Consider the following 20,050-nt stretch of genomic DNA (forward strand, 5'->3'; position numbering starts at 1 on the left):
GCACATTTAATCCATATTAATTTTGTTGGTGTCTTATGAATTTTTCTTATTACTATCTTAGTCTCTGTGACTGGAGAACACTTTCTTGCAAATAAAAAGTTAATTCTTTTTCTGTGACTCCGGAAAAGAGAAGCTTTTTTCAAATTGTGAGAATATTTATTTTTATCATATTGACAAGGATGTTGGGATGAAACAAATGCTTTTTTTTTTTTTTTTTTTTTTTAAAGACAGCAGCTGGTTCCAGCCTCCAGGTTTGAAGTATTTTCACTCTCATCTGCTTACAAGCAGCTGGAAGCAAGCCTATATGGGTTGCTTATTTAAGAGGTTGATGTACTTTCTATGGGGAATGCAGTACTGGATCTCACAGAAAGGAATATATTAATGTTGTCAGTGATGAGTTTTAATAAATTGAGCTTGCACCAAGGGCCTTTGAAAAAAGTGCTTTACTCTGAAAGTTCTTTTGATCTTCTGCAAATAAAAGTAGCAAATATTTGACCACGGTCAGATTGCATTTTTAAATGGTAGTTCAGTTATTTTAGATTTGTTGGTTGATTTTAGTTATTTTAGATGAATTTGAAACCAAGTATCCCAATAAAAGAAAGTTTTCGGGTGAGGAAGATTACTTTTACATTCCAGTTACTGGTAAGGGAAGGAATGCCTTTAAATAGCCAAAACCTCACATAAGGGCTTTCTTATTCATGGTGTGTCTATATATATATATATGATAATTTCCCCTACCCCATGCAAATGGTGTCTAGCACCATATAAGTCAGTAGCAGAAAAAAGATTCAGTTTGAAAGTTGACCATCAAATACCTTCACTGAGATGATGTGCGTTGATCAGCTGATGTGTTGCTTTACAAAAAATATGTGGTGAGTTAAGAGGGATTATTTTCATTTGAACTGTTCGCATGATGGAGGGAAGATGAGGCAGCAACAAAGTGGGTCAGGCTGAATCCTGCGTTCTTTGTACAGAATTTAAAAAAAAATGGAGACTTAGTGAGAAATGGACAAGTTTAGCCCCTTCTTTCCTTGCTGTGTTCCCATTCTGTGTTTTCTGATGTTAATAAAACTGGTAATTCTGTTGGGTATCTTTCTTAAATTCTCAGCAGTTAACATGTATTCAAGATGTTTCCTTTAGGGAAGTTTTTCCCTTTCCATATGCTAACTAGGGAGCTGTGAGCAGCACTGCCTTAAGGCGAGAGCAATGCCTGGTTCCAGGAGAATGGCAGTGGTAGACAGTGTAGGGGGAAAAAAAGATGACAGTAGTGTTTTCCTAGTACCTTGTCTGCTCACACAGTGAGGTACTTGCTGTGTGTTACAATGCTCTGTGTTTACAAAAATATACTAATTAATTTTCCAAAAAACCTAAGCGTCATGAAATACAGTTCAAGATATATTTAAGCTTAAAATGCATACAAGCTATATTTATTTTTCTCATAATTCTTTGAATATTATTGTTGAATGCGTGAATAATTTCTATCAAGTGATCTGTAGCACTGAGTGATTGCAGTTAAGGATACAAAATGTTGTACCAGTTTGCCTTGTACCCTGTTGCAAACCTCGTTGCACCCCACAGAGAACTGTTCCTCGGGGTGGTATTTTGAGCTTAGCATGTACGAGTGGTCCGGGGTTTATTTTGCAGATGCATGCTCTCCTGCTGCCAGTGGACTCGGACTCCGGATCCTGATACTGTTGGCTACTTGAGTCAGGGCGCTGCGGTGCACTTCCCACACGCAATTTCCTATCTTTGGCTCATTTAACATCCAGAACCTTCTTACCTGAAATACCACTGTTGTTCTTCTCACGCTTTAAAGAAATGGCATGGGGCTGTCACTAGGGATTGAATATTCATTGCCCTGATTTGCAGAACGTGTTCTTTGACTGTAGGATTTCTGCACAGCTATTTCACTTCACTACTTTATCCCACTTTTGATGTGACCTGTGTTTTATGTGCGTATCATACTGTTTCACTGCAGAAATGGTATGTCTGACAGCCTATTTCTCCTCCTCTGTTCAAGAACCGTGGTTTTCTGTACCTTAAGAGACTATATGGACACTTCTGCAATTCTTTTGGGCTATATGCTGCCACTATACCTTCTGACGTGAGACATAGACCTGCTTTCACAGCAGACCTTTACTGCTTTTAAATACGTGAAAGACACTGCTTGTGTAGGTGAAGCTCTAGTAGCAAGATTTGAGCAAAACGTAGCAGGCAACTGAGCTTTCTCAACAGTAATGCTCTGCTTGTGACCTTTGGAGGACAGGATTAGCGTTTATCTCTGTAGCATGTTTTTCTAAAAACACAAACAAACAAAACCCCAGCCCTAGGATGCAGGTGCAGCAGTAAATAAATGGAGATCAAACAATTTCATATTATGAAGAGATGCTATCAAATCGGAAGGTGTAGGAAAAGGAGAATGTTTTTAAAAGGCCTCTGTCTAGGGTGTTTCCTCTCAGGACGTGTCCTTCTTGAATTTTCTGAAAAGTTTTAGATCACTTAGAAGAAAAATTTGCACCATGTCTTTCCTTTATTATATTGACAGTTTGTGAGCTGGGGAAGAGTGCTATAGGTGGACCATAGAGTTCCATGTATTGATCTATTTTTCTGCTGTCATCTTTTTGAGGGTAATGGCAGAAACGTGCTGTGCAACTTTCATATGAACGTAAAGAAAAAGCAAAGCTGCCAATATAAGATTGATGTGTATCCATGTCTTGATCAGTGTTTCTTCCTGTTTTCTTTTATGAGAAAGCTTCAGCATGAGCATTAGTTCAGTATCTCTGCATTTGCAGTTAATGATTGTAATTAATATTAAGCTGTTGTTATGATACATCATAGTGGTGTACTTCTGAGTGTTCTTCTAAAAATGTTGAAATACAGTTGTGGGATGATAAATGTTGATAAATGACTATAAGACAACTACATGTGAGAGTTTGAAATATCTAAAAGTTATGGATTGTGTTTAATAAGAAAAATCATGAAAGTATAATTTTTGCGTTTGAAGGATTTCCTAGGGTTGCATAACTTTGTAGTAAAAAAAAATTAAACTGGAGCTACATCCAGGTTTTCTTTAGAATTAACCTATATTGCACTTTAGGATCCTTCAGAATGAAAACTTCCTTGCAAACTAGAAATTAAAATGCTTACAGAAATGTGAATGGAGGGGAGATAAATAGGGGCTGTGAAGTTGTATATCATGACCATGTGAGATAAATAGGAGCCCATCATAGTATTGGATCACCATAAGGAGGCAGCTAGTATCTTTTTAGCTGTACTGCTAGATCCATGCCTGATTTAGAGTGAAGACATTTCAAGTTGTGGGGAGACGTACTCTGTTACAGGACAGAAGCATCCTTCTGGCATTGACTTGTCACCTGTACAGTGACACTTGCTATACTGTTCCACTCGCACCAGAAACGGTGGTCGGGGTGAGAGGAGCTTCCCAAAAACATGTTTCTGGGATTCCAGAAGCTTTAGACAGTGGCTCCTGCTTGGTCCTGCTTCTCTGGTGTTCCAACACCCTGGCTCTGTATCCAGCACGCTCTGGGTAACAGGACTTGTTTGTTCCTAGAAACAGCCGTGTCAGTCACAGGTTGGTACATCCCCAGGGGATGCCCTTTTAGGAGAGGTGTCAAAACTAGGGTAGTATCGCCTGTTTATCTGAGATGTGTTGGTTTTGGAATTCTTGTCTAAACACTGAAGAAGATTTTCAGCTTGTTTTGGTTTCACTCTAAATTGATTAATATTGCTCGTTCTTCAAAGTTGATTAATAAAGATCTTAACATATTGTTTAGGTTAAAGCAGTTTTATATTTCATTGCAAAAATATTATGCAATGATTATATTTGGACCTCATCTTCTTTTTCTTTTCTCCTGCTAGTATTATTCTGGGGGGGCCTTCAAACAAGGGATCCTGTTAGATTCTCGCTGGGTGGCCAAAAAGCAGAAGATTGCAAGAGTTACAGATTCATGTTTGTTTTGGGTGGAGGCTTCAAAGGCTCACAGGCTTCCTTACACAAGGATGCAGTCAGGATATGGGAAAGGCAGGAAAAAAAAAATTCTGAATCTGTTTTATATAAAAAGGGGATCACAGAGCCACCATCCTTGCTTAGTTTCAATGGAAAGGCAGTGTAGTCATGGATTTCTTTGCACTGCATGTCTTTGATGTTTGTGTTAGTTGCCATCATTAAAGCTTCCTTTGTTTTCTTTACATGTACACTTTAGTAATGTAATATACAGTGATACATTCATAAGGCAAATTGTAAATAGTGTGCTAAAGCTTAGTGACTTAATGTGTACAGTTTGAGGTGCTGGATGATGGGATGTATTCCAGTCCATATGTTCGACAGATTCCAATTAGTAAGACCCTCCTGCTGCTGTGTGGGATAAAGTGTGAGTTAGGATTTAAAGCTGTATATTTTTTTTGATAAGTTACTGAAGGAATTACCTCATCAGTTCCTTTCAGTACTAAAGATAACTCACTCATGTGGCTTGCCCAGGCTGGTCTGTATCTGGAGGGCTTGTGATTTCGTTGTATATCACCCATGTTAGTCATTTTATTAGATGATGTTAAGATATGGCTGTAAATCAGAATTCTAACACGATATTATGGATGTCTGCAGGAACACAGGTCTCAGTATACTATGTCAGACTATGGGCACTTAAAGAATTGTGCACTGATATGTACTAAGGATGGATGAAAAAAAAGGAAGAAAATATTTCTTGTCCCATTCAATTGACTCCTTTCATGAAGAAAGGAAGGAATCGTTTAGTATTAATATGCAGTAGCTTATATATGGTGTTAGTGGTGTTATCTGTTACATTTGAAATACCTGGTGGTCTTGGTCAAGAAAAAAATCTTATCTCTGTGCTTTCTAGCTGTAAATGTTTTTTGGTTTTTGTTTTTTGTTTTTTTTCCCTCTCCCTTCAGATTCCCCCCTCCCCCCCCCCCGCCCCAGCTTTTCTTTTAAGAGGCTTCCAGTTAATGAAATTGCACACAGGAAGTGATTCAGATTGTAGAATGGATGCAGGCAGCACACGTAGGCATAGGGAGATGCTGTGGGATAGTCAAGGCTTTCTTTCAAAGTCACCATGGAGCAGAAATCCCACAGAGGAATGACTCAGGAGGACTTGGTGTACTTGAGTCAATTCTTTGAAATTGTTACCCTTTGTCAATATTTGCCTGTAAAGTCATTATTGCTTGTGTTCTTTATGTTCATTAATAGGTTGAACTTTACATCGCTTTTGTGGTGAAGGAGCTTTTTGTTTAAGCAGGGAACTGAAGTTACAGGCCACCCAAGCAGTGTCTCAGGTTGCCATCAGGGGCACACTGCGGAGCACCCCAGTGCCCTAAACCTGTTAAGGGTGCTTTTGAGCTCCATCTGGGTCTGTGGAAACCAGGATGTATGGAAAAGTCAGGGGTTTGTCCTGTCCTGGTGTTGGGATGTAGCTAGGGGCTCCTCTGGGTGAGGACATGACGTTCAGCTGAGCTCAGGAGTGGGACCTAGCCTAAAGCTGACTTGCCCAAGGCTGCCTGGGCAGGCAGCTGAGATCTCACCCATGCTGCTGCTGGTTGGCCAAATCACTATGTGACAGAAGCTGACCAATCTAGGAAACTTCATTTTAAATCATAACTTGTAGTCACTCGCCCACTGATTTAATGAAACTGAAACTGAGGAGTGGCAGCAGACACTGCAGTGTTACAAATGGGTCAGAACCCAGGCTGGTTAAGTGAACGTTAAACAGCACTACATGGGAAAAAATCAAGGAAACTTAGTTTTCTTGGCAATAGTTACCTTTGTTTTCCATTTTAGGAGGATCTAGGGCTCTGTGAAATATAACTAGAGATTGCCGTTACAAGTCCTACTCAAGTCAGCTTCCCAAGACCTCTTATGCTCTGCACTGACTCTTAAGTCAGCTCCAAAAACTCTGTAGATTACTAAAAATAGATAGTACAGTCTTTGATTGTCGGAAGATTAATGTTTTGCATTCTATGGATGTGAATTACAGTTCCATTTGGGAAGGTTTGTTTGCCTGAATCCTACAGAAACACCTTCAAGCAAATATTAAAGGAAGGTGGGATTTTTTAAATTTGTTTTGGGTTTCTATTAGGGTGCTTGTTCCAAGAACTGACTTCAGTTGGGCTATAGTGGCAGAAGATGAAACCTGATATAGTTTCCACTAAGGGATAAGATGATCAAAGGAGTTTTGGAAACCAAACCCAAACCTGAGAACTTTACCAAGTTTGTCAGTCCAAAGGTGTTCCATTAATTCAATGAGCATCCTTGCTGCAATACATTCAGAGATGAGAAGTCTTAAAAATGGAAGCTGTGGTGGCAATTACACTAGCAAAAATCAGTTTTGTCTCTGGAGCGGCGGGTGTTCAGTCAGCCTTTCTTCCCTGCTGCACTGCCTGAAAGTCACTGCTGTAAAACCAAGAAAACTCTGATTATTATTTATGCTTAGGCATCCTTATGTTGCTGTGATGGTACCAAGGGACACTTATCTGATGATGCTTGCTATAGTATAAACTATGGCAATATGATAATGTTGTTGTTTCTAGTTCTTCACTGAAGTAACTGATTTTTATCAGGTATTAGAATACTATCTTTTTTAAAAAAAGGCAACAATTCTCCCTTCTGAATTAGCTACCAGTATAATTTAATTAAGTATATATATTCTTAGTGTTCATATGACTAAAATTTGGATTTCTGATTGCGAAGGTATTTTCTTTGTTTTAGAAATACATCCTAAACCTTTTAGAGAAGGTGGTTAAAAGTGAGTGACTGTCTAAAGATACACAGACAAAAAATAATGAAAATTACTGTTTGGCATCTTATTTGTCATTTCTTGTGGTACCCATTTAGGAACTTGAATATAATGTTTTCTTCCCTATCTGTTGTGTGTTTTTCCATTTATTTCTGTATCGAGACAATAGACTCCTAAAGAAAAAAAAAAAAAAAGAGTGCAGTTGTAACTCCTTCTGTGTTGTCAGGAACATGGGAATTTTCTCAAGTCTGGGTTCTTCAATAATTTTGTAGTGAATGTTGCAACATCATTGCATGGTTACAGTTATTCTCAGAAATTGTAACCCATAGAAAAAGTCAATGTTTGCATTGCAGCTATTTTTTGGAGAAAAGATTTTTGGCAGTGCAGAATATGTATATGTAATAAACTCTGGAATTTTAAGTATAGTGAGAAGGCTGTAAGAGGAAAATGCCTGCATTTTTTATGAGCATGACTCGTAAGGGATATGTTTGCTACGGTTCATATCCAGTGTTTTTTGCCTCCCTGAAATATAATGTCCCGCGTCTGTGCACAGAGTTCCTTCAGTTGGCTGATCTTTGGCCTTGACTTGCTTTTGGTTGATGTCCACTGTCTTTAGTCAGAGGCAGTTGGATGTTCCTAGTGTATACCAAGGGTAAATGCTGCCTCAGTGCACTCGGGCCAGATTCCTTTGCTGGTTTACCTCTGCAGTGCACCGTGCCAGGTGGACATGGATACTCTTCAATCCTACCGAAGTTTATGGTTCTGGAACTAGCTGAAATCTGACTGATTCGGTACATGTCCTGGCCAGCGCACACAAGCTGTACTTGCTAATTGCATCATCAGTGATGACAGTCTTGCAGTACTGTCCCCAAGCTTGAGTGTTGGAGTGTTTGTGCAGTCCCACGGGATGCCGAGCTTAGAAGCTTTCCGAGCACTCGGCACCGAGGCGCGCAGGACCGCAGCACGCAGCGCAGGCATGCTTTCTGCTGGCTTGGATGGGCAGATGTGCCCCAAACTGGGGTCTCGGGAGGAGGCTGTGCCCCAAACTGGGGTCTCGGGAGGAGGCTGTGCCCCAAACTGGGGTCTCGGGAGGAGGAGGAGGAATGTGAAAGTCTAAAAGGGGTTGGCTGGAACAACACAGGGGAGCTCCCTCTTGCTTTCCTTGAAATGGATGTTAGTGTTGTCTAAAGAAAAAACCCCAACACAGTAACAACAAAAACCTACCACCACCACCCCCCCAGGTTTCAGCTCTGCCCCCCAGCACTAGGAGGTCTGCTGCTTCGTGGTGGCCTGTCAGCAAAAGGGAAAGCTGGATGCTTTTGGGGAGTCCAACAGGAAAAGAAAACGTGGAAGAAGCCTGCCATCTGAAGTGACTTTATTATTTTAGTGGAAGAATGCAGTAGATGCATATGTTCCTATTCTGCCTGTATGTGAGGTGCTGGTGTTGGTGCTGGTATTATTTCCGTTCTGTGTCATCCCAGACATTTTCTAATATGCAAATGTCACTACTTACTGAAAACTAAAAGCAAGTTAAGTATAGAAGTAAAGCCATCTGGTAGTTCAGACAGAAAAGTTAGATAATTAGCTGTTCTTGTCAAGGGACTGTGATTAAAATAGGCCATCTTCATAACAGTGACTAGTTTGCTGGGACTTCCTGAAAGCCACCTGGGATAATGATAATGAAAAGAACAAAATTAAATAGGAGGGGGAGGTGGTGCCATTATAGCTCATGATGACTTTTGTAAGTGAATTAAGTCAGCTTTTAATCTGAAGACTGTTTGTTATTTTGGTACTTTGGAAAGAAACATAGATTGAGTTTTCTGGCTTTGTCTGGCAAAGTGACATAACTAGGTCAGCCAGGTTACTGCTGGGGATCCTTAATATTTCTGTGTAAAGTTCTGGTTTCATTGCTCATATCCTTATTAGCTTGTAAGTGCTGTTGGCACAGCTCATCTTCAAAGGCCACTCTAACCTGTGTAATCTGGTGGGTTCTGCTCGGGGAATTTGTTCCTTTTGGGGAATTAGCACTATTAAGAAAAACGAGCTGAGGAAAAAATCAGAACGCCATTACTGTATTATCCTTTATCAGGTGATGATCGCAATATGTATAGCAATGTTAGTTTAATATGAGTCGATACTGATACCTACCTCTTAAGGAGAGAGCTGTTTAGCAAGTAGTGCTTAAAAGTAACCTGATTCTGTAGTGGGAGGAAGGAGCTGCGTAGCTTTGGCAGCTCCAGCGCCCTTTCCAGCCCCACTGGGGAGGGGGCTGTGCTCCCTTTGGCCTTTCCTACCGAAATCTTGTCCTCCTCATCCAAGAAAACAGCAGCAGGGAAACCTCCAAAGGCTGAACAGTGCTTGCTCTTCCCTGCATATGGATTCTTTAGTGGATGCCCTATGCCAATGTGATAGAGTAATTTTAGTCAGTGAAATCTGACCCAAATCATCTTCTAAGCTGGGTCTCTTTGGGAACACAGTGGTAAGGGCAGCTATGCTAAATGGACTAGTAGGATAAAATAAATGTATAGTGAAATGGCAAAGGGAGAGTGCTCCATCACTGGTATGATTTAATTAAATATATTTTCACTTCAGATGGATAAAAATCCTAGATCTAAATGAGATTAAGTGAAATTTATTTGGCTTTGGGTTTTTTTTTTTTTTTTGACAGTTTCTACTTATTTAACAATTCTAGTAAAGAGCTGCTCATGCTGTTTCAGATAGAGGTTTGTAAGAGTTCCAGTGTGGCTGTAATATTTCCTCATATAGAATGTGCTGCAAATAAATATCTTCTGAAAATGTAAGCAAGTTGAATTCTTAAAGTAAAATGCGGGCAAGAATTAACAGTAGTCTGGTTTTTCGGTGCTTATATTGTCCTTACAAAACCCCCCACTTCTAAATTATTTTCATTAAATGAAGCTTTTATGTCCCTTTGTTCCTTGATTAGGAAAGCAATGATTTGAAAAATTCAAGATATTGAGGTCTCCAAAGTGTCAGGGATGCTCAGCTTTTAGAAAACATAAGTAAACATTTCGGTGCAATCTGCTCAAAATAAATTGCTGTGAATGTTTATGGATATACAAATATTTCTGATCAGTCCTATGGGTCAAACTTCCATATCATTAAAAAGGCAATAAATGTACACACACAAGATCAAGTTAATATAAGTCTCTAAATGCATTCTGTGTAAAACAGCAATGTGATGCATCTAGTGAGTACTTATCTGAGGCTCGTTGTAAGAAGTGTTCAATCTGAACACTGCCTTAGGAATTTTTGTTTTTTAATATTGAGCAAATTAAACCATTAAACTATTAAAAATCGCTTTTGAAGTATTTCCTTAAAAACCATCAAAAGTGGAAGATCCAGATTTTAGCTTCCAAGTGCAGGTTGTCACTCACGCTTTACGTTCTGCCTGCTCATGAGTTTTTTCAATATCCTTCTACACTTGGTGACCTGATGGCAACAGTTCTGCTTTGTATTATTTTTGTGCTTGTGGCAAACTTCTGCATTATGCCCAGACAATCTGACTTTCCAGCATTCTTCACATTTTTACAGTTATTTACTTACATGGGAGAAAATGGACTGAGAATTTGACAACCAAGCTGAAGCAAGAACAGGCTTTTCACTTGGTACTGTTATAACTTGCTCTAGGTAAATCTTGCAAGTGAGCAAGGAAAGGTATGAGATAATAGAAAGGCTGGGTGGCTGGGGTTGAGCACCGTTAAATTGGAGTGCTCTCTCGATGGCAGTTCATTAGAATTGCATTTAATCTGCTTTTACAATTCAAATTTATTTTAAGAACTAAAGCTTGTTTTGTGGTATGACAGACCTTCAGATTCCCACCCGCCCAAACTATATTTCTCTAACGTGCCAGAGTTTTTTCAGATCTGCTTTTTGATGAGGTGTCTGATTATATGTTTGGGTTTTGTCCTGTTCTTTGTATGAGTTGGTGAAATTCAGATTTTCTTGTAGATAAGCCTTTGGCCTTTCAGTTTCTCCTGCCTTGCAAAGAAATTAATTCCTTCAAGCCAGTGAGTCTGCAGCTCCAGCTGTGACTGTAGATGAATGTTCTTGCGGGGTCATGTACTGTAGCTCTGAACCTAAATAAAAGGATTAACAATACTTCACTTGGAGGAAAAACGCTTAATGTCACCATAATAACTACAAGAATCCATAGGGAAAACCAATAAAGCTTTACTATTAAAATTGTTAACAAATGATTATTCCACCCTGACCCCCCTTCCTGCTGTTATTGTACTTTTGAAACAGTAACAAAGGATGGGATTGACCTAGTTCATGGTAGTACTTCAGTCCCTTGCCTACAAATGATCTTTTTCTTGAAAAATAATTCCTAGCCTCGTCCTTTTAGGAGGTGGTGCTGATATTTACGAAGGAAACAATGTTTTCTGATGCGTTTCATGCAATCTTCTACCCCAAAACTTTGCTTGGTGCAGAGGAAGAAGGGGCATCGCGTAGATAGTTATGCTGGGACCAAGCCTGACTGCCAGCAATGCCCAGATGGTGCATCTCGTGCATGCTCTTCTGGAGCAACATTTCCCACAACTAGCACAAACTGCTTTTAACGATTCCTGGCTTCCTCGCTCCGTACTAGCTCCGTTGGTTGGGGTACGGCCTCTTTTTGCTCGAGCAAGCGGTGTGAAGGGCTTGAGCCGCTGCTCAGGGCAACGGTCTGATCCTTGAGGGCTCTCTTGTCTCTAACGGAGATGTGAGGAGAGGATGGAAGGAGTTTGATCATGGCGATCTTGGCTCTTTGCCCAGCGTTTTAGGACTGCCAGCCTCAGGCAGCACTGTTAGCTGAGTAGTCAAAGCAATACTTGTATCCATTTCCTTGGGAAGGAAAACAAGTAATTAAAATTGACTAATGTGACTGCCCTGCTTGGTTTTAAGAAATCAAACAGACACAAGTCATCTAATTTTAAAAGTTAAAGCTTGATATTAGCTTTGTCTTTTGCTTCGTTTGGGCTTTGGAGGTGATCGGTGAGTGCTGGTTGGTAGGTTGGTGACCCTCTTGAACCCCGGGTTAGAAAATGCCACAGCGCCCATCTGGGTCGTCTGCCAAGAGCTCCTGGTGTGGAAGCCAAGGCGTACAAAGGTTGGTGAACATGTCTCCCCGATAATGGTCCAAGGTGCTGCCTGAGCACACACTTGGCACCAAGAACTGGGAAGCATTTTGGGTTCTGTCATGTGCTTTTTGTTCCTAATTTTTACTTCAAAGTCTTTGCCCCCTTGAGACATATTTATGTGTCTAGTATATAATAGTAAAGAAGTATAACTTGTGAAAGTATTCCTCAATCTTTCTTTCATCAAAATACTACCTAATACTTGCTTTCAGAGAAAAGAAAAACCTGTGGACAGCATTGTGCTGTGTTTCAACAATGGTTTTCATTTGTGACCAGATGAGAATCATACTAAACTTTGAATGTTGACCCACTCTTAATTTCTCTCCTCTTGTTTTCTTGCTTGCGTGCTCAGGAATGTGTTTTCAGTTTTTCCTCCTCATGATTATTTTGTGGACCACCTTCTGAAACTGTAGGGACCACCAGCAGTCCATAGGGATAGCTGAGGAGCCGCAGTCTGCATAGAATTCCACGTGAACTTTGGTTCTTTGCTAGACCCTTGCTCCAGCACTCTGAGTCAAATGTTTCTGATGGTCTCTTGTCTCTAAGCTACACGTGGGTAACAACTCCTTGCCCTGAAACCTTCCTCTGCACCACGCCTGGCTGTCTCACTGCAGGCTGAGCACGTTGTGTGGATGTAAAGGTATGCACCAGCCATATTGTAGCTATAATGTGAGAGTGGAGGGACCACAACTTGATTTTTTTTTTTTTTTTTTTAAAGGCTAGTTTGATCTCAGAGCTGATGAATTGATTTTTTTATTTATTGGATTTGTAAGTAGAGCAAATATGAGAGAGTCACCTGATTATGCCATTTTCTGTGTAGTAGGTGGGCAGGTTCTGTAGCCTTTTGAAACAGTTACTTAAAATTGGTGATGTGAAAGGATGAACATTAGAAAAATGATTGCAGATTTTTTTTTCCTTGCATAAATTAACTTCTAATTTTTATGAAAGCATTTATGTGCATATACTAGTATTAGATAAGCCATTTTAAATTCTGTAGATGGAGAGATGGATATGTGCATGTGGATTTTGTAAGCTTTGTCCCGTAATAAGTGTAGTGAAACACAATTGTAGCCATATCCTGAGTGATGCTTTGGTAGCCTTATTTACTGGAGTAGGTAGCTGAGCTGTCCATCAGAAATAACTGTATTGAAGCAGCAGAAACCAGAATGTTCTTCCATGTGTTACAGATTGCTAGAAGTTGGGTGGGACCTACTGAGAGATTGTATCTTGCACCTTAGATTTGATTAAGATAATTTATAATGTGTAAAAGGGAGAAAATGTGTGATATAAGTGTAATTCACAATAAAACATGGCGTCCTTCGTAAAAGCAGACCTGATGGCATACTGTTCTGAAGAAGTACTTTTCCTGTGTCCTAGAAAGCGTGTTTTGCCCATGAAGTTTATGGTGATATGCTTGCAGATATGGGAGTTAATTGCAGTATGTGAAATCTGAAAGGTTAATTTGCCAGTTAGGTTTCTACTCTCTGTTAATCAAGCAGATGCGTGCAACATTAACAGTGCATGTTTTTTCCAATTTATTTTTTTGATTTAGAAAGAGAAGACTTTTGCAGAGATACAGTATAACTAATGTAAGTTGCAGAGCCTTTTAATGTACTTGTGTTGTGGCTATAAAGTCAAAATGCAGCTCTGAAGAATGCTATGTCCAGAATTTTAAAGTATTCTTTATACCTGGACACTGAAGAAATATAGATCTTTCCAACTGAAATTGAACATGAAAAATATTGAGAAAAGACAAGTTTCACATTTAGCATAAGTCATTCTTTCTGTAAGATATAGCCATAATTTGGAAATGCTATTTCTTTTCCTATGAGAACTGAAAAACTGCTCTGTATACAGTGTGAATTAATATCAACAAGTGAATATGTGGATACAGCATAGTTGCCAAATCGTTAAACCAGCTAGGGATGACTGCTTCTCTTTTGATACTTCTATTTTTACATATGTTGATTTTCCATCTATAATTAGTCTTGTTGAGTAATTGCATTTCTTGTGGTTCTAGTTCTGTCTCAGATGAATGTACCACAACTTTGAATGCATGGACGAAAAGTCTAAATAAAAAATTTGATTAAAAAAAGAATCATCTGAACAACAACAACAAAAATCCTTGCAAGTGCAGCATAAGACTGAACTCTGAAGTATTATTGTTCTACTTGCTGTGGATTAGGTGACTTTTGTATTGTGTAACATGCTTATATTTCTTTTTAAACATTTAGGAGTTCACCAGGTCTTTTTGTTACGTGGTTGCTGAAGCATTATCCTGGGACAGTGGTAGTGATTGATGAACACACTTCAGGTAAGAAATCAGATGTATGCCATTTGGTATGGTTGTTCATTAACTTTCTTCGCATTGTCTTGGTTAAGCTTCAATAGTAGCAGTCTTCGATGTTACAGCATCAAAATTCCCTGAATATAAAATATAAATCTCTTCTTTATGTGATTGTTTACATATGTCTCTCTGTAAATCACTGTGAGCAGGTATTTGGTTTTTCTCCTAGGTATGGTAACTCTGACAACAGATGACGTTGCATGTTAAATTGGGTTTTAATGATTGAAAGATTATAACAAAATATGGTCTGTCATTTCTAATTCTTCCATCAACCCACCTGCTCCTGCAAGAATTAGTTCCATCTAATTTAAGTTATACCAGATTGGACCACCTATTCCAGAAGGCTTTACTTCTCTAAACCATACTTGGCCTGCTAAAAAATTTTTGAGGTTTGCCCCTTGGTAAACTTTTTACCAGTTAATCTGCTAATACTTTGGTGAAAGTATCTCCATGAAGAAGAAAACAAAACATTTTTTCATGTATTTGTAGTGAATTCCAGCCATATCCCACAGGGGAGATGCTGGCTCTCCAGTGATTTCTGTTCTTCTGCCCCTTGTGATCCAACTCATTAGCTCACATTTTGCACTTGGATCTGCGGTGGTCACGACTAGTGTGATGCAGGTTTCAGCTGTGTCTCTGTGTGTCTCTGTTTTATAAAGACTTCATATGATTTATTTTTCTCAATAAATCCACTTCTATCAAAGATATGAATGTGATGGAAACACAATAAAGAGAATGTGTGCCAGCGCATGTGTGTTTCTTTGCACAAAGCAGCAAACAGTCTTCCTCAGTCGCCTTATGTACAAGAGTTATCTGATGTTGATAAACTGTAAGATTATTAGTAATACATAATTATCCTATGTAATTGACTAGAATGATGGGAACAAACAAGCTGCTGCTATTATAGTCTTTACCCTTGCCACTGTATAAAAGCATTTCCTTAACTTACTTTTGAATTTTATTTCACTTTAGCAGTCACAACTGTAGGCCTGAGTATAAGGACAATTTCAGCATTTCTTGGGTGGTTTAAGTAACTTAACTTGTTCTTTGGGGCTGTGTCACTTTAGCAGTCACAACTGTAGGCCTGACTATAAGGACAATTTCAGCATTTCTTGGGTGGTTTAAGTAACTTAACTTGTTCTTTGAGGCTGTGCCAATTCAGGATATAGTTGTCAAGTTGTTGATAACCTTGGAAGTTAACCCAAGCTTGTTAAAGCCTACACAAAGCCGGCAAAGGTTGGTCTTGATTCAATTCTTGCCTTGTCGCAAGCTTCCTGGGAAACCATGGACAAATTCTTTAGTCCCCGTATCAGTGGGAGGTAAGTGCCTACATGCCTATGTGCTTGCGTTTCTGGTAGAGAAGATGGTGTGTCTCAGGTACTTTTCTTGCACAACTCTGATGTGCTCAGGGCTATGCTGAGCTTTCTGTGCATGTGAGGATCACCTTGTTGTGCTGGTAAAGTAGAGCTGCTAGGCAGCCAGTGCTCAGAAGTAAAGGTGGTTACTGCCAAATGTACATTTCAGCTAAAGTAAAAGACTTGGGCTTATATGTAGGTGGTGTCTTACTACACACACTGGCTTTAGTATCTCTGGGCTTCCACTTGCCCTCTTCTTCTTTTCTTCCTTTGCAAGAGTATTGTGAAGATAAATATGGTGAAGACTGCATCGTGTTCAGGTTGGAGCCAGATGTGTATCTTATACAGGCACACTGTTAAAGAGGTGTCGTAAGGCAAGGGCACAAAATATACAAATGGATGATGCTGGAGTTTATTCTGCAGCTTGCAGGCTGTAAGAGCATAAACAGAACAAATGCATCAAAATGTTAATATCTGTCAGATCAAGGGACCAGGTTAAGCCTAGACCTTTAGGGAAGGCATAGCAGCCTCCTGTCGCAGAGAGTGACTGGTAGCTGATGCCAAGAGAGGAGAGCAGAGCAAGCCCAGCATGTGGTCACTTCTCAGACCAACCTCTCATGATCTGCAGATAAAGGACCTCTGAGTCAGTGGTGGCTTCTGTGTTGAGCAGTCTTGGGTATACTTTCCTCTTCTATGAATTTGTCAGGTTATGGTTTGAACCCAGGTGACATTTTAGGCTTTGCAGCTTCGCGCCGTTCAGGATTCCCCAGCTGGGAATGCCGGAGGGAGGGAGGAAGCACTCCCTGAGGTTAGTTTTGAACCTCCTACTTGCAAACTTCATTTAACCTGGGCACTAGGATGACATGCTGGGCGAGACAGGAGTTGCACTGTGCCCTTTCTGCTCCAGTGGGGTGGTGACAAGGGACGGTGGGTGCTAAGCTCTACAGAAGGCATCTTTTTAAGTAGCTAGACTAAAATCCCCCTGAAGTGAAATGGAACTGCAGGACTTCTGTGGCTTTTCCATTGCTGGTGCCTTCCTGATGGGTAGGTTTGAGGCAGCTGCTCAGACCTGTCTTGCTTTTCTCTTTGAGCTCATTTCCCATGTTTTTTTAATAATAGTTTGGGGGTTGTGTGGCCTTTAAGTTGTGTACCTCCTTGAGTTCCAGAAAGCAACAGAGAAGATGCTCTGTCTCCTAAGCTGTGAGGCAGTTGTCCTGGCCATTTTTTTTCCTGACAGAATTCAAGATTGTGTGGAAGAAACCATCATAAGTTTAAAATATCCTGGGGCGATGCACTCAATGGTTTAAGCCTCCCAGCAACACATTAAAATATAGGACCATTAATCAGAACTGAACTATATTTTTTCTTGTTTTTCTTTTGTACATTTACAACATTGCTTTTGGGTTCACAGAAACTTTAGGTAGGTTAAAAAGAAAAAAGGAATTACCCAGTAGTGCCTTTGCAGCAAAATTATTGCACTGAGGACCTGACTGCACATATTCCAGCTAATGCATCAAGGCTATGGAAGTAAGTGTGAATACTGCATAGATCTACCTGACTTGCTTAGATGGAGTTACAGAAATACACGATGCAATATAGATGACGTTAACTATTGTGGTAAGATTGCCGAACTGGAAAAGGCTATGGCTTTGCTGAAGGTGAGCCTCTCTGAAAAAGTAAAATTTGATACCATGAATGGGCTAAGTACAGAATACAGAGTACTACGTTTTTAAGACTAAAGGCTTTCAAAATTCTGTAAAAGCAAGCAGAACCAAAACCAACTTTTAGCTAAAGTCTTAGAGACAACTGAAGGACAATAATTATGCTTATTCTCCTTGTGGGCAGAGAATGTTTGGGAGACAGAATTTATGTAGCTGGGTAAAGTTGGGTGTATTTTTGCTCTCCATTTTTGTTTTTCTTCAAAACACAGTGGAGATCTTGGACTTAATATCTGTTCCTGATTACAGAACCAACTTAATGTTGTACACGTATTTCTATCCCATCTGCCCTCATTTTTCCCTTCTGTGCCTATATTTGGGGCAGAAGGTGATAAGGCAACTCTTACAAAGGATTGCCTCGACGTGCAAGGCCTTCATCTGAATCCTTATGAGATACAAGGCAAGTTGGATGTAGTATATAATTTAAGGCTTTTTCAGTTGAAGATGACTCTGCTGCATTTGTTCTGATGGCTCATGGAAAAGCATGAAAAAACTGCCAAGCCAGCTTTCTGCTTAGAGGAAACTGTTGGGTGCCTTGTTCCTCAAGTCCCCAGAAAGTGGGCAAAGGTTTTCCCCTGAATCCCTTCTGGGAGGCTGATGGACACTGAACGTCTCTGTGGTACAGAATGACCAGCTATTTAATGGAGAACCAAGAAGAGGAACCTCAAATGAAAAAGCTTTGCAATATTAGACCTGTGGTTGAACTGTTTGCTCGCTGTTTTAAGCCTTCCAAAAGGGGTGGTGGTGGGGAGAAGAGCAAATCCGCTGTTTTGCTTGCCTGTACAGGAAGGAGTGGCTGAGAAAAATGTGCTGGGAGTGTTTGGAAGGGGAGAAAGTGAGTTGGCCAGTTTGATTAGACTAAGGAGAATAAGGCTTATCCACAGATCATCTGGATGCATGTGAATATATGGAGGTGGATTGTTTCTTGCCAGAGACTTGTATAAAATTGAAAAAACAGAGCAGGCTTTTTTTTCTGTAGCAGGATATAACTAGATTGTAAACTTTGGCAGGACTCTTAACATCTGAATGCTTCTTGAAACTCTGACAATGTTTTTGTAAAACTGATTCTGGAACTGGAATAAATGAGAGTTTTCTATATTCTCCCTCATGTTAATTAGGTGAAACAGTAAGTTTTATATTTGTCCAGAAAGAGGTTAAAGCAAACAAGAAACGGAGAATGGAGGAGCCAAACAGGGAGAAGTAATGAGCCAATTTCTCAAACTGGCAACGACATACCACGAGTTTGGAAAAAGTACACTTGCAAGCTTCCTTTATTATTATAACCTCTTGAACAGAATAATCCAGTCCAAACAGCTATAAACGCTTTCCAATAGGGAAGTTTATGACCTAGTTTCTGACTGAAACACAGTATCACAGTGTGTTTAAAACTTAAGTGAAGATGCTGGTGGTAGTGCCTCTAGAGTGTTGTATTAGAAACTCGGTGTATTTAGGCATTCCTGCCCTTTGCAAAGACTTGCTAAGTGGAGTCAAGTGGAATGAACTTGAAACATTGGGGTTTTTTTGGTTTTTTTTGTTTGTTTGTTTGTTTGTTTGTTTGTTTTCAGGAGATGTAGACATTTAAATGCCTGGGTTGGCATGCAGAATTTTCATAGGATGTCTGAATTTTTTTAACAGAGCACTGTTTGGAAAAATAATCGTTCTAGGATTATTTCAACAGGAATTCAGCAATTACAGGATACCTTTCTAGATCCTGTGTTCCTTTAGAGCAGTGAAGGGGAAAAAATTTATTTAGTCTGTTCATAATTATAAATCTGTTCTGGAGAGAGGCAGGGAAAACTTTGATTAAGCTTCATTCAATTCATGGCCCTCCTGTGAGGAGCAGAGCAAGGAGTTGAGAGAAGTGTGCTGGGAGGGGGTGGGGACAAAAATGTTGACATTTGTAATTTGAACAGCAAATTCTCTTAAGTTGGAGAAATATTGCTCTTTGCTTCTGTATACCCTTGCAGGAGGCATCAGAACAGGCCACATTTTGATTAGCCGCTCTGGTGAAAGGCTGGCTGACACGGCACTTCTGTGATGGGGAGGAAGTAACTCAGAAGTAAACTAGATGAGCTGTTACAAGTTGGGGGATTTTGGTTTTGCTCCCTTTTCTGGCTCTTCCTGTGACTCACTGATACCACTGAAAGCAAGGGAGCTGTGCTGATCTCCGTCAGCTGCCACTGTGACCAACACCGTCTATCCCTTTCTTCTGCCTTTTCAGGGAGGTTGGGAGTGATCTCGAAAGCACAGACCATTCGTGTCTCAGCCAAGAAGTGTTTCTGAGTGCTGTTGAAACACATTAAATAATACTTGGTTGGCATAGCAAGACCGACATTTAAAATCCTTGCAGTGTTTCAATTATAATTCCTTTATTATTCCAGTTGCTTATAACTTCCTGAAATGCTCATGCCTGAAGTCTGAAACTTTCCAGACTTGATCTTGGCCTGACAGTGACCTTTCTCCCCTTTTCTTCTTTGTTTCTCTTTTCTCTGTGGTGTTAAGTGAATATGGCTTGGGCATTTCATTTCTAATGAGAAGAAAATAGTAGAAAAATACACTTCGGCTATCACTTTAAAACTCTGAGACTGAATAGCTCAAGTAGTGCAGCTGTTAGAGAAATGGTGGTGAAAATCATCAGAAGTGCTTATTGAATCTTACCAGAATCTGTGGGAGGGGGCACTCGGGACTATCAACTTTAGGTCTTAAAATTTAACTTTCTCTCTCT

The 20,050-nt window shown here is 39.9% G+C and overlaps 1 long non-coding RNA gene across 1 annotated transcript in view; it reads left to right on the forward strand.

Moving 5' to 3' along the window:
• The window catches only part of LOC138690270 (uncharacterized), a 161,720-nt gene that overhangs the window by 66,248 nt on the left and 75,422 nt on the right, over positions 1–20,050 (forward strand). Inside the window, exon 3 of the long non-coding RNA XR_011329070.1 lies at positions 14,140–14,219. This is a non-coding gene — a long non-coding RNA (uncharacterized lncRNA). The remainder of the gene's footprint in view (positions 1–14,139; positions 14,220–20,050) is intronic.

The sequence above is a fragment of the Haliaeetus albicilla genome, chromosome 21, assembly GCF_947461875.1.
Source record: "Haliaeetus albicilla chromosome 21, bHalAlb1.1, whole genome shotgun sequence".
Lineage (NCBI taxonomy): Eukaryota > Metazoa > Chordata > Aves > Accipitriformes > Accipitridae > Haliaeetus > Haliaeetus albicilla.